Source organism: Rousettus aegyptiacus, unplaced genomic scaffold (genome assembly GCF_014176215.1).
Source record: "Rousettus aegyptiacus isolate mRouAeg1 unplaced genomic scaffold, mRouAeg1.p scaffold_m13_p_4, whole genome shotgun sequence".
In the NCBI taxonomy this organism is placed as follows: Eukaryota; Metazoa; Chordata; class Mammalia; order Chiroptera; family Pteropodidae; genus Rousettus; species Rousettus aegyptiacus.
Window position 1 is genome coordinate 76645804 of NW_023416307.1, and position 15249 is coordinate 76661052.

The window sequence follows — 15249 nt, forward strand, 5'->3', positions numbered from 1 at the left end:
TAAGAAGTAAGAAAGTATAGTTTATTACAGAATCTATTATGATCCACTCTTAATTTTTTCAAATATCTAGATTACATCTAAAAAAAACCCTTTATAGTAATCATCATTTTTCAAAAATTTTATCTCAAGGACTATTATCTTTAAAATATAAGCTATTAGATTCTGATTCTAGACTCTAGAGCATTAAAAAACACCAGGAAGAAAAAATCAGTTCATTGAGAAGGAAAATTTAAGTTAAAAATATATAAGTATTTACTAAACTAATAACTTTTTATAATTTGGGGGTAAATTTGTATCTTTTAGAATAATTTGGGGATAAATTTGTATCTTAAAGAAATTCTTTTAAATGAGTGCTTTAACAATCCAGTATAATTATAAAATATTAAGTGCAAATAAGCCATGATATAGTGTTAATGCCAAAGCATTTTCTTACTTAAGTGAACAAGGATATCATCAGAAATTTCTCAAAAAGTCCAACATATGGAGCTTGTAGCTCTTCAATTATGCCAACATTTATTAAATAGAAATTACAAATCTTCTTTAAGGAAATGAGTCCAGATGCTTGCAATTGATATTTCTCAGCCCCACACAAGATACTACAACTTAATTCCAAGTCTTCACTTTCAAGGGCTAAAAACTCACAAATTATGTCATTAGAAGCAGCAATGGCTAACCAGAGGTTTGCTGTAATGTATTTTCATTAGCTAAACCTAATTGGAGCCAAATGAGTAGAACAATGTTGTAAGGACACATTGAAAAATCTCAATTCTTTAAGAACTGAAATAAATTAGTGTAATCAGCAGTGTATGGTGAATACATTGTATTCAATTAATATAAATAAGATGGCAGTCAGTTGGGAAGTGCCACAGATCATGATGGTTTTGGTGGGCACCAGATGTCTTCTTATACTGTGTAAATACAAACAACATGCCAGACTGAACCAGATCAAATAACAGGGAATGTGGGAACAAATAGCTCAATAGAGATCGTTGCAAATTTCTCTGGTGCAATTTTACAGAGCATGCTCTAGTCTTGATTGTCAATTTGTGTGTTTAGGGTGGAAGGAGGTAGGTGGGATACACAAAAAGCTCTTTTCAAAGACAAAAAATGTAGCTCACGCTACTGTATTCAAACCATGGCACCCTTTTAAGAATTATTTTAAGCTCATATTTATTTTTACAATAAATTTTGATGTATGTAAGACAAAGCTTGAGCTTTGTCAGCATAATAGCTTCAGGAAGATTCTTTTTTAATTATAGGCATTTTTTGATGAGTTCTTCTTTCAAAATGAAATAACATTAAACTCACAATTTGAAGATATTTAAGCACAGCATATCTAAATTTGTCAAACATATTGGAATTATGACTTTTTCTTCCATTTTAAATATTCTGATTTAAAAGAGATGGCAACCTTGCTGTCATGTTAAGCATGTATGTTTTAAGTATGTATGTTTTTCATGAGTCACTGAAGTAAAATAATGGAATTTCAAACTAGTTCATGTTGTGGTCACAAAAGTCATTGTACAGTGAGACTCTTGGATTCATCACCAACTTACATTGCCTTGATCGAATGTCAGTCTCTCTGGGTTTCAGTTTATTTCCCTTAAGATGACGGACTGGTTTGGTTAGCCTCTAAGGTTTTTCCAGCTCTCAGAATCTGTGTAAACTGAGAGCCAGTCAAATTGTATGAAAATGCTAATAATTCAGGCAGAAATGGCCTTTTTTATTGTAATCCTTATAGCTAAGAATATGTTCTGTGGTTTCTGATCATGAATCATTATAAGAAGTTGTATAGGAGTCATTGAGTAAGCCAAAGTGCATACAATTATTATAGAAAAAAATTACAAAATATATGTAAGAATAAAGAAAAAAATATAACCCAGATATAATCTTAACTGCAAGGTAGTAATATTCTTAAGATTTTAGTGAGTAGATAAGGGGAGAAGGTGAAAGAATGGTGAGGGAGATGGCAGAGAAAGAAGAAATAGATGGTAAGGGCAATAAAGCTGATAAATGATGAAGCTGGTATAGATGCAAATGTAGATATGGCCCATATAGACACAAATGATGTAGAAGAACTTGATCTATCACTTAAAAACAAACGTTTTCTTAGGTTATTAAATATTTTTCAGAAGCAATATAATTAAGGACTACTATACATATATATGCTATATATAGATATATTCATATAAACATGAGTGTGTATATGTATATATTATTAATTTTTGTAATTTTATAAAAATAGCCTGTAGCTAAATTTTTATATATATCCATCATTTTAGGTTAAATTCCTAGACATAAAAAATAGTATGGAAATGTTGTGCAAAATTTTAACATATAACTACAATTAATAAACCAAGCATTAATTAACACTTTATTAAGGACCTGAGACAATTAGGATAAAGTTTTGTTGTCCCTCCTATGAAGCAAAGTGAGACGTGAGGAAGCCTCTTACCCTCTCTTGACCTTAATGCTTTTAAGATTAGAGGTCTCTCTCTTGAAGAGTTTTAGAATTGGCCATGCAGAGGTGTGAGAAGTCAAGATTGCCTGTGAAGTGTCCTGATACAGGGCAACAGCAGCTGTCCGTATTTAATTCAATATCTCATTCTGTTCTGGAAGAAAGTGAGGCAGGCATGCAGAGGCAGGGCACCTACTGGCTGGAAGAGAATGAGGTCACAGACCAAACTTCATTATTACTTTAGAAGTTCTTCATTTCCTTCCAAAGGAGAAAGCAGCAGAGATAACAGAAGCAAGGATTCTGGAAGCGTGTCAGTAGGCCTTTCAATAAACTCACAAAAAGGAGCTACACTCTTGATTTAAAATTTTCAGACTCCTTGGCCCCATTGTAAAATGAAGAGCTTCTCCAATTCAGTTGTTACGTTTAATGTTTCATCTTTGGATGCTTCTATGACTTTCAAAGAAGAATGTTCACTGACTTTTTTCCCCTAATTTTTAAAAATCAAATATCAAGACATTATTTGATCAGAAGGTTATTAGTTATGACAATTTTTCACTCAAGGGTTGAGAGTGGAAATGTAGAGGATATTGTTATCTGGGGGTGGCTTGTTGAGGGGTTCTGGTTTCTGGGGTCGCAACTGTTACCATTGGGGCCAATCGAAGTTCAGTGCCACCCCAATGGCAGAGGGGAGGAAGAGGGATAACAGTGACCCAGAAGTGTACTTAACATTTTCCCTCTGTTCTTCCTGAAATGATACAGTGAAGAATCACAGGTCAGTGAGATTTAGAAAATATTTATTAAAAGTATATTTTAGAAAGACAAAGCATGACCCAAGGAGGCACATATTCTCAGTGCTGTAACCACAATAATCAACACAAAAGGGCCACAAAAAGTTCACAAAAAGAGGAAAAAGGGCCCAGAAGTAGGAATGTCTGCCTTATATTTGGGCCGTGATGTGTGGTTCCGAAGCCATTCCTAGGTGATTGGCAAGTGAGGTCATTTTGATTGACACTTGGCTGCTATATAAATCTTTGCCTAGTGTACATGTGCTTACCAAGAATACAGTCTGTTATAATTAGACTCATGAACCTTCAAGCATAACATAGAATTATGATGAAGCTTAAATTGTAGGCAAATTAGGGTAACTGAATTGAATTAGGTCAGCCAAGACTGACTCTCTTGTCCTTTGCCTCTGGGGATGCAGGAGGGATTATCTAACTACCAATAGGATGTTCTTTGGGCAGTCTCTATGCTGGGCCCTATTCCTTCATGTCCCCTGTTGCTCATGTCTGGCTAGCTACCTAACACAACCCCATGTTGAAGGGTTCCTTCTAGATTTCCAGGGACTTATCTTCATTTCCTTAGAAAAGCAAGTATCCGTGAGCATTGCAGGAGAAGGGCATTGAAGGTAAGCAATAACCGAAGAGTATTTTCCTACTCTTCTTCTGCCCCTTAAACCCTATCTAAGTCCTGAATCTTAGTCTTATGAGACAAATTTCAAAAGGCAATTTTCCACATTAAGTGTCTGAAACGTCTTCCTTCCCCATGAAAAAGAGAGTGATGAACTTTAGTAGTAGCTGGACTGCTTAGGTAGCTCCATGAGAAAACACGTGCATCATCATTCACTAGGAGATGTGTGCAAGTTGGGAGTATGTATATTTATTCAGGCTACCAGGTCTGTCTCGGAAGGGATTCAGGGATTCTGGGTTTCCCAAAGGCCAGAATAAAAGCAGCACTTTAAAGGAGTGCAGAGTCACTTTGTGAGAAAGAAGGGGGGGGAAAAAAAAAAAGATCCAGTTCATGGACAATAATCCTGGCATAAGAGACAATAGAGCAATAGTCAGTGCATTGCCTTACCTAGAGGAGGGAGGTTGAGGAGGTGGACTGGGTGGAGTGGGATGGGTAAATTATTTTAAGATCTTTGCTCTTCCACAAAAGAGTTACAATCACTGGCATCCAACTGGCCAGGGCTAGAGATACCAAGGGTGCTGGACATGTTTCTGAAGGAAGTCTCAGAAAGGTCACAGTAAGCAAAGGAAATTCCAGTAACCACACACTGAAAATAAGCAGCAAAGTGGCCGTGCAAAGACAGGGTGATGAGCAGAGCACACTTGCTAAAGCCACGTGGCCAATATCTTTTCTGCAGCCCACCCTACTCTGGAAAGATTTCCTTTAAATTAAGGATGAAATTTATAAGCACTTATTATAGGACCCAGGCAGTGTGAGACCATAGACTATATAAAGTACTGTCTTTCTTTTTTTTCTTGTATGTGTATATTATTAATTCTAAATACAGATTTACATCAAAGCATTATAACCAGCTGCATGCAAATAAAGAAGCTGGAAATCTGAAGACGTGTCTGATTTCCAGGAAAAAAAAAATTCTAGGTTTCTGAGGAAGGACTGACACTTAAGAGGTATTTTAGCCTCAATGAAAAAAATAATACAAGGCCTTCATATCAATGGCTTTTTTTTTTTTTTTTGCCATTAAAGCTGATAGAAATTCAACATAATCAGAAAGAAAAACTAAAATTAAAAAAAAAAAAAGCTGCTTATACAATTTTGATGAGTGACTTGAATATGTATAGCAGTGAAAGGAAACTAAGAATCTTATGGGTTATAACAGTGAATTTATTAACCAAGGTGGTAATACAACCTAATGACTCAAAAGAGTCACAGTCAATGTCAATGCCTAGGATTGCCAAGGGACCGTGTGACTGCTCTAAAACAGAAAAAAAGAAAGAAAAGAAAAAAAAATTAGAATAATTATGACGACACAAGGGAATATTATATATCTTTGTGTACAGCTATGCCGTGCAAGTAATTGAAATCTCATCCAAAGGTAGCTTAAATATGAAGGTATTTTTTTACCCCACCGCATAAGAAGGTTGCAGATAGGACCATACAAGGATTGGTTAATTCAACAGCGTGATAATGTCATGAAAAATCCACGTTCTTTCCATTTGTCTCTTCCCATTGGCCAAAAATGACTGCTGATGTTCAGGGGATTACATGTATTAATATTCGGAGACAGGAAAATGCAGCATACATTCTTTCATTGCTTTTATAAGCGAAGACACCATGTCCCAGAAACTCCCTGCAGCAGTCTGGATCTAATCAGGAGTCAGGTTCCACACCATGTCCTCAAATCCACAGCTCAGGTTGCAAATTACAGGAAGCCTCTTCCTTCCAAAATGTCTCTCCAGCGCCCTCTACTGAGAAAGCTTAACATTATACTCACTTTAAAGGGAAAATAGTTAAAGGAATTCCCTTATTTATCTTACATATCCAAAGGTACATTCAGGGCTGAGAGGCAATAAATTAAGAGCTGACACAGCCCCGATGACTTTCCCTCATATCTCTTTGGCCAGAAGTACGTGACATGCACATGTAAACCATATTTGGCTTAGACTAATCAAAATTCACCCCTTAGGGCTGAAAAGGATCTCTTTCTCCAGAGTACCTGGCCACAAGGCCAATCAGAGCTCTGCCCTCAGGAAGAAGCCTGAGAATGAATTTGGGCAAGCAACCAATTGCATGTGTTACCCATGCCTTAGGTTTCAATGGTTTGAGATAATCTCATGGTCAGAAAATGAATGGCAGAAACCTAGAGGCCATTTTCTCCTGAATATTAAGAAAATGGTCTCTGACACAAAATAATATTGCAAAAGCATCTGAAAGCAGATAATACCAGAGAGCAGGATCTTACAATATTTAAGTAGCTGAGTTAGTTAGAATTCTGTGTAACGTTTTCATGAGGTGAAAACAATCATCATCTACAAACTAAAGTCTTCTTATCAGAAGAGACAATTTTAATCTTCATTTGATATGAAAAGAGAACAAGAGAAAACTTCAAGTACCCATCAATAAAAATTACTCTATCCTCATTCACGAAAGTCTCCAGAAACTATTTCATTACCTAACCATCATCCTAGCTGTCTGACAGAACCTGGCTTTTCCTTTTATTTCTTGTTGATCTCCCTGCTCTGTTGTACATGGCCTACAGGCCTGTTTTGGGTGACCTCATCTTCCTCTTCTTTGTCCTGCTTTCTCCTCCATATAGAGGAAAGAACAGAGTTTTTATCACTCCAAAATATGCCTCTTTGACAATATTGATTATCTGAGGCTGGTTAATTTTAAGAAACAATAGGTGTAGGAGAAGTTCAGAAAACCAAGGGGAACTTCCCCTTTGTAAAAATACATTTGCATTTGTAAAGGTGTTTCCATCACTGTACCAGGCCTGCCTTCGCTGCCTTCAAACAAACAAACAAACAAAAAAAAAACAAAAACAAAAAAAACACTGATTTAAATCTGCATAATAACCTTGTTTACTCTGCTTTTCCAGGTCACCTCTCTTAACTGATTCTCCACCCTGAACATCTGCTTTTTTCTTCACCTAAAGGTGATGTTTAAGGTGATGGCTTCCACCATTTGCAAGTGGCAGTTTCCCTGGGTCTCTCCCAAAAATATAGGAGGTATAAATGTTATTAAACTTCAATTTGTTTTTCTCTTGCTAATCTGTCAATTTAATTATTAGACCAGTCAAAAGGACTTTGAAGGGTAGAGAAAATTTTTCCTCTTCAACAATATGGTTAGTATGACTAGCTACCTACTCATGTTAGGTAGCTAGTCAGACATGAGTGACAAGGCGGAACAAAGGAATAACGGCCCAGCTTAGAGACCACCCAAAGAACACCGCAATGGTAGTAGAATTCTGGATAAGCATATGTGCACTAGGTAAAGTTATATAGCAGCCAGATGTCAATCAAAATGACCTCACTTGTCAATTACCTAGGAATGCTTTTGGAACTGTCATCACTTTTTTTTTTATAATGCAAAAACAGATTTATTTGTATGCATAACAATGAGGATTAGGATAGTAGATAAGGAAAGCAATTTTCTGTCAAATGGAGAAGATAAATATTCTTAAGTAGCTGACTTCAAGACCTGCTACAATGGGAAGACTTGCTATGTTGCCTTCAGGTATTAAGTCTCTTCATCTGACCTGGTAGCAGGCTTTTTAAATACATCTTCTTCCTGGGCCTGCTTTTCTAATTTCTTACATTACTGAAGGCTGTTGTTCCAGATAGCCTATGTTCCTCTTCTGTTTATCCAGGTATTTTCCCATGAAGCTTAATAGATCAGCAATGTGAAATCCAGTGTCGCCCCAGTGGTGTCAGGGAGGAGGAGGAGGTGGACAGTGGATAGTGCACAGTGGTGTTGTGTGTTGTTCCTCTGTTCTTCCCCACCAACACAGTAAAGAATTACATGTTGGCAAGATTTAGAAAAGTAAAATTTATTGAAAATACATTTTAGAAGGAGATGGGCCATGCTAAGAAAAGCTGCAGCCTGTGGAATTTTGAAGGTGAAGAGAGAAGATAGTATGCCCCAAAGTGAGGGACAGGTTTCATGCAGAAATGGGAAGGTCTGTTTCTGTTTTGATTACAGGTGATCCATATATGATGTCATCTTGACTGACAGTTGGCTGCTATATAATTTGCCTACTGCGCATGTGCTAACCCAGAATTCAGTCTGTTATAATTAAATTCATGAACTTGCAGGCAGAGTCATGAGATTATATGATGACATAATGAGGCTGAAGTTATAGGCAGTACTTTCTGTACATGTGTTTGTAGCTGGTTTAGTCAGCAGCTTTTATGGCCTTTGTGCTCTAGGATTTGGGGTAATTTATAACCCTAAAAGGGAAGTGTTTCTGGGAAGTGCTTAAGGAAGGTCTTCAAGAGAAGTTTCTATGGTTACAGAGCTCGGCCTTGGCTCCTCTCGCTCAAGCCTGACTAACTACCTAATAGAACCGCCCATCACCACCCATATATAAGGCAGACATTCCCACTTCTGGGTCCTTTTTGCCATTCTGGGCTCTCCCATTTTTGCTTCTTTTTGCCTTTCTCAGTTCTCCCTCTTTTTAGCAGCCTTTTGAGGCCTTTTTGCCCATTTGTAGCCAGCACTGGGACCATGTACCTCCTTGGGGAATACTTTGTCTTTCTCCATGTACTTCCTTGGGAGCGTACCTTGTCTTTCTAAAATATATTTTTAATACAATTATTAAATCTCACTGACCTGTGATTCTTCACTGCATCATATGAAGAACCAAGGGAAAATGCTAACTATATGTCTGTGCCATCGTTATCCCTCTCCCTCCCCTCTACCGTTGGGGTGACATCAAACTCTGATCGGCTCCAACGGTAACAGATATACATATTTATAGCCATTCAAAGGGGGTCACACCAAAGGCAGGGACCACAGGGGACTGCCCCCACCCACTCCTGGCCACTCACCCAAGGGGGAGAACTTGAGACCGAGGATGATGCTGTCTTTATGGTCCACCATGTGCTTCTGGCCCCCTCAGAAGGTGGTATTGACATAAGTACATCCGAACCTGTAGAGAATTTTTGTAAGAGTTTATTTGAGCCAAAATTGACAACAGTTACTTGGAAGCAAGGTCTCAAATGCTCCACAGAAGGACAGTTTTGGGTTTTCTTTTATGCATTTGAAATTAAGGAAGGAACCTAACAAAGATAGCATGAAGAGCATGAAAGTGGGAGAAAGCAAGGCAGGAATTGGATTACAGGGTGGTTAACGAGATTATGTGCTCTTTTGAGGGTGGTTATTTCAAAGATGTGTTAACATAGATGCACAAAAACAACAGACAGGGCTTATTTAAAGCAAAGAAGCCATTTACTAAAGTTTTATGGCTGTGTGGTGACTACCCACCACTATTTCCTCAGTTAGTAATTTATAATCAGGTCACCTTGTGAGCTTACTTTCCCCAGAGCCCCTTTTATGTACATGATATTAAGAGTGTTGTGCACCAAAGATGTTTTACAAATTATTTTGCTTAATCTGAAACATTAATCGAAAACGTTATTTGAGGAATAGTTTTCTTACTTGCAAAAAGAAATATATGGAAGAACATGTCACCGCAAAAAAGCCCAAGGTCACCTGCTCGCTGCTCAAAAGCCAATACTCCAGAGTCAGGTGTTGGGTGGAGAGGAAAGGTTGCTTTATTCTGGAAGCCGGCACTAATGTCCAAAGACCATCTCCAAAATTCTGGACCAAACCAACGAGTTTTAAAGGGGAGAACGAGGTGGTTGTTTCAGGGAACTGAGAGAAAAGTCTGTTTCTTCAGCCATAGATAACACTTTTCACATCAGACTCCTGGGCACCAGCAGCTGGTCTCATCTACCATGAAGACATCCTTCTTTCTGCAAAATGAACGCATAACTACTCAAGACCCTGAATTTATCGTCTCCTGCTTAACAAAGAGACATCATATTAGAAACATAGAACTACATTCGTGAGAATAAAAGATGTTGAGCAAGAAGAGTAATTAACATATGAACACAGGCCTAATTAAGAATTAAATGAATTCTAGGTGCCAAAAATATTAAGAGAATTAAAATTACAAGAGGCTTGACTACAGAAGTATTCTACATACAATTTCATTTTTTAAAAGATTTTAATTTCATATACTATCACTTTCAATGAGATATAGTCAAACTTACATAAAAAATTTCAAGTTGCTTTTCCTGCTAAAGAATGATCTTCTGCCAGCTTAATCAGTAGTCACCTCTAACACATAATGCTTCTCCTAATGGGAATAATCCCTTTAGAAACAGTGACAAGGATTCATCATTGAGAGTCATATTTCTGGGTAACACATAACAAAGCTTTGGTCATTTCCTTGAAGGCTAGTATGGGATATTATTACTAGAAATATATGAAAGCTGTCAAGACCTTTCTGAAAAACAATATAGCACCTATATTTCAGTGATTATGCCTCCTACTTTTTGGAAGAGATATTTTCTCATAAACTTGGCTGTGACTATTGAGTTGCTTATACACAACTGCAAAGCTTAACAATTAAGTTTTATTTCATTGCATGACAATAATCAGACCTCATGTAATTCATAGCTAAAGAAGCTCTAAGTAAAATTGTTCTCAAAGATTCCACATTGAAGCAGATAGAAAATATTAAATGCATCGTGGAACTGATTCAGGTTCAGCAATCCCTTAGGTGAAGGAGGAGGTATGAGTCAGACCTAGGCTGAGAGATGAAAAGAGAAGCTTCCTTGGTTCATCCCTTCAAGCAACCACATTCTTCTCTGTCTGGAAAGTGCTCTTAGTTCCAAAATTTTTCTACACTTTCCTCCCAGCTTCACAGTCAAGCACTCCAACATAACATAACCTTTCTCAACTAGATACTAAAAGGAAAGAATCTAAAGTGTGTGTGTGTGTGTGTGTGTGTGTGTGTGTGTGTGTGTGTGTGTGTGTGTTGGGGAATGTGGGGCAGAATTGTCTCCTTTAAGGCAACCAGCAGCCTTTGTTATATAGATGAGTAGTTAAAAACACAAGCTCTGTGGCTTCCTGGATTCAAATTTTTATTTGATCAGGTATTAGTTGTTCAACTTTGACAATATTATTGAACTTTGTGCTTTAGTTTGCTTTTTTGTATAAGGCAGATAAAAATCATACCTACCTGAATTGACTGTTCTTAAGTTAAGTGATATAATATACATGAAGTCCTGAGACCAATGCCTGGACAAAGTTAAGTGTATATCAAGTCAGAGCAGAAAGTTTTTCAAGCTTTGGGGATAAAAAGAAGATGCTTGAAATATACACAAAGTTTAAATAATTTGAGTGTAAATAATTTATAAATATAAAGCTTTTCATTAATATTGACTTGCAGGGAAAATAGTCAATTAAATGATTGAAATGCTGAAATATATATCATATTAAAACATTTTTAATTTGCACATAATTACATGTTCAGTTTTAAGCATATGTTTCTGTAAAATTTTTTAAAAATTAAATTTTTATGAAATGAACTATTCAATTAAATATTTATTAAACAACTGCTATATATAAGGTTGTTCTAGTTACCTATCATTGTGGAAAAGAACTCCCCAATACATAGTGACATAAATCAGTAGCTATTTTGCTCATTACATTGTGGATCAGGAATTTAGGCAGAATACAGTGGTAATGGTTTGTCTCTGCTCTGTAATAATTGGGGTCTCAGCTAGGCCGAATGGTTGAGGTCTTCATTTCTGGCTGTCAGCTTGGTTTCTTGATATTTCTCATAGTATCTACTGAAGTTGCATTGTTCAACAGGGCTTCTTCACTCAAGGCCTGTTGCCTGATTGAGATGGCTCGAACAGATGGAGCCATCCAAGTATCTCTGTCTTCATATAGCCTTTCCATGTGGCTAACCTGGACTCCCTTAGGGATTGGCTTTCTCAGTTCTCCGACTTCTAATATGAGAGTTCATGGCTCCAAGAGTAAGTTCCCAGAAAAGCCCAACTAGAAGCTGCAAAGTATCCTCAGAAGCCCAGAGCATCACTTTTGCCACATTATATTGGTAAGTCACTAAAGCAAGCCCCATAGCAAGGGAAGGAAAATTAGAAACCACTTTTCAATGGGACATGTAGCAAGTAATTTGTGTCCTTTAATCTATCTCTTAAGTCAATAAGTCATTGGCTTTATATCCCTTCCTAGCTACTGCTCTTGACCATGAACATTCTCAAAATAATTATTTACCCAGGCTGTGTTCACTCACTCCTTTACTGCCTCTAATCTGGCATAGTTCCCATTACTCCACTAAAATTCCTCTTGCAAAAGTCATTAATGATTTCTATGATAGCAAATATAGTGGAGATTTTTCAGTACCCTTTTCCCTGATTTCTAAGGGATTATGACACAATCAAACACTTTCTTTAAACACTCTCCCCTTGGCTTTTGACAACACACTCACTGCTTTTCCTCCTATTTCTCTGGCTGTTTCTTCAGGGTCTTCTTCACTACCTCCCTTTTTCTTACCCATATCCCTTTTCCTCATCACCTCCATACTTCCCACACATACCATATCAATTTTATCTTTAACTAATAATCAAATTAATGTATTCATCTTTATTTCTGCTGCTACTCATTTAGTTAAAACTAAAACTCTTCTACCCGATTTTCTGAAGTAACATCCTAATTGGTCTTTCCCAATGCCCTCTTTCCCCTTTTCATCTGCTTTTCAAGTTACAACCTGGACAGTGTTTAAAGGCTGAAAATTCTTGGATTATTTTCCACTGAATATAAAAATAAACTTAAAATTTTTCAGCATTCCACCCTACCCTATTTTATGTCATTCTCCCCTTTGCTGACTTCCTTTCAGTTCCTCAACCTACCACACTCTTTCGGACTTAACTTCTTTCTCCATACTCATCTCTCCAGATGGAAAGTGCCATCCCTCTTTTCCTCCTTCCCTCCTTTCTAACTTACCCTCCCTAAAGTCTCAACTGCAATACCACAGCCTCAGACACAACCTCACTAGCCTCTCTTCCTAAATTAGCTCTTCCAATAATTCTTTCTCACATAAAATTGTCATTTCTATTCATAAAATATATTACTAACTATAATTAAATATTTATTTCTTTATTTCTTTTATGTGATCTCCAGTAGATAGGATGTAAGTTTGATAAGGGTAGGTATACAATTGTTTTTCTTTTGCTAATTTTTGTATAATGGTACTAAGTTTTCCCTCTGGAGTCAGACCATCTGAGGTATATGGATCTAAAACTATATGATGTATATGGATCTAGGACTAGCTGTGACTTCGCATGATTTATTTAATCTCTTATTCTTTGGTTCCCTTATCACAAAAATGTGGACAATAATAGTAATGACCTAATAGACTTATTGAACTAATGCATGTTAAGTGTTTAGCAAATAGTCTGACATGCAGCAGCTGCTTGATAAATATTTTCCAATGGCATTTCTATTATTATAATTGCCTCCTGTACAAGTGCCTGAACATAGTTGGTGCTCAGTAATTATTTAATGATTGTATGAATGAATGGCAAAAATTAAGGAATCCTTTAGAGAAAGATAATATATTTCTATATAAGGTTCTGTATTCTACATATATTTTATATGTTTTTAAAAATATATTTTGAAATATAAGCTAGTATATGAAAGAACTAAGAACAAATTATTCTTTTATATAAGGCTAAATATTTCTCTTGCTTAATGCCTGTTCCATATAAAAACAAAGTGTGTTAATTATCTCTTTTCAGTTCATACAAAGGTTAATAACTCCAATTAGTCCAGATTGAGTATTTACACATTTTGAATTGACATTCTGATTGAGTTTTTCTATATTTATAGTTTATTCTAAACTAGAAGTAAATTATACATATTGCTAAATCATTAAACTTCATTCATATAAACATTTTTTAATATGAGATCATTCAATTAAATTTCTCATAAGAATATATTCATGGTAGTATTTATTATATTAAAAAAAATTAACCCATGAAATTAAAAGTTACCTCTGGATTCCCAAAAAATTCTTTGCCATCAAACCAATCAATAGCTGCTTTAGCAGAAGATGGGGCATCAAATCAAACCATTGCCTTTCCCTTCGGCTTGCCTGTTTCTCTGCCTGTGTACAGATAAATCATGCGCTGTCCTGTTTTCTAATTTGTCTTAATAATACCAATCTGCTTGAAGTAATCAGCCATAGACTCAACTGAAACATTCAGGCCTAGAACTTGCACGAAGATGGTGGCGTTGTCTGAATTATCTCAGAGTCATGATGTGATCCTTGGTCCTGAGGGCCACCGAATTTATTGAAGCCACATGGTCACTTCCACCCATGCTGCCTCTACCTCCATGGCCGCCTCCAGGACCTCTGGATTCATAGCCACCACTGCTGCAGTTGTAATCACCACCAAGCCCCGACCGAGGTCCCCAAGGTCCTGCTGGCCTCTTCCTTAGCCACTGCCGCCACTTCCACTCTGGTCCTGATTGCCATAACTGCTGCCACTGCTGCCACTGCTACCACTGCTCATGAGGGACTGATCTTCGCCCAAGTTACCGCCACCACCCCCTCTGTCATCCCTTCTGCTGCTGTCATACTGGTTCTGCTGTCCATAGCCCTTAGGAGGATTATAGAAGCTTTGCTGCTGTCCATAGTTTGCTGTTGTCCACCATAGCCAGAATGCTGACCCTATTCCCACCCTGGGACTGCTCTGAGGACCGCTACCGTAACTTCCCAAGGTGCTCCTAGGAGCTGGCTGCTGGCCACCACCAGGGTAGGAGGACTGCTGCCGTAAGATGATTGAGAACTCCGGCTGCCATAGCCACCTGTTGAGTCATATCCCTGGGTTGCTGGCCAAGTGCCTTAGCCTGTGTTCTGGGTCTGTCGGTAAGAGCCACAGATGCGTTAAGTGTGGTAGCCTAACGTATCTGCTGCCCTGCTGTAACCCTGTAACTCTGCTGTCCTAGGGCTGATTGCTCTGCTGGGAATAGCCCTGTCCCGGGTGGGTGGGGTAAGCCGCTTGGCTTTGGGTTGCTTTTTGGGTGGAATCGTTTGAGGCCATGTCTACACCCGCGCGCACATGCCGACTCGCAAGAAAATCCCAACGCCATAGAGCACTGACGCCTCAAGGACTGGGCTTCGGCATTCTAGGAAAAAAATCATAGATGATAATCAAACTAGATTTACAGGGACCAGTAAAATAACAATATTAAATTCTGAAAAGCAAACAGCGCTAATGCTTAATACAATGCTCCTTAAAGATAATAAATCGAATCTCATTAAAATTAGGTTTACATTACAATCATGTATGACACACATTATAATAAGGAGCTTCCAATAGTCCATAATTTTCCAACTCTCATAACTTTTTAATAACTTGTCTTTTTCACTTACCATCACATTTTCTATGGAAAATGAAAATGGGAATTCACTCAATTACAGCTTATAATATAAAAAAATTTAA

At 37.4% G+C, this 15249-nt stretch overlaps 1 pseudogene; it reads right to left on the reverse strand.

The window, feature by feature from the left end:
• Positions 1-13770: 13770 nt before the first annotated feature.
• Positions 13771-14847, reverse strand: LOC107511459 (annotated as a pseudogene).
• Positions 14848-15249: the final 402 nt, after the last annotated feature.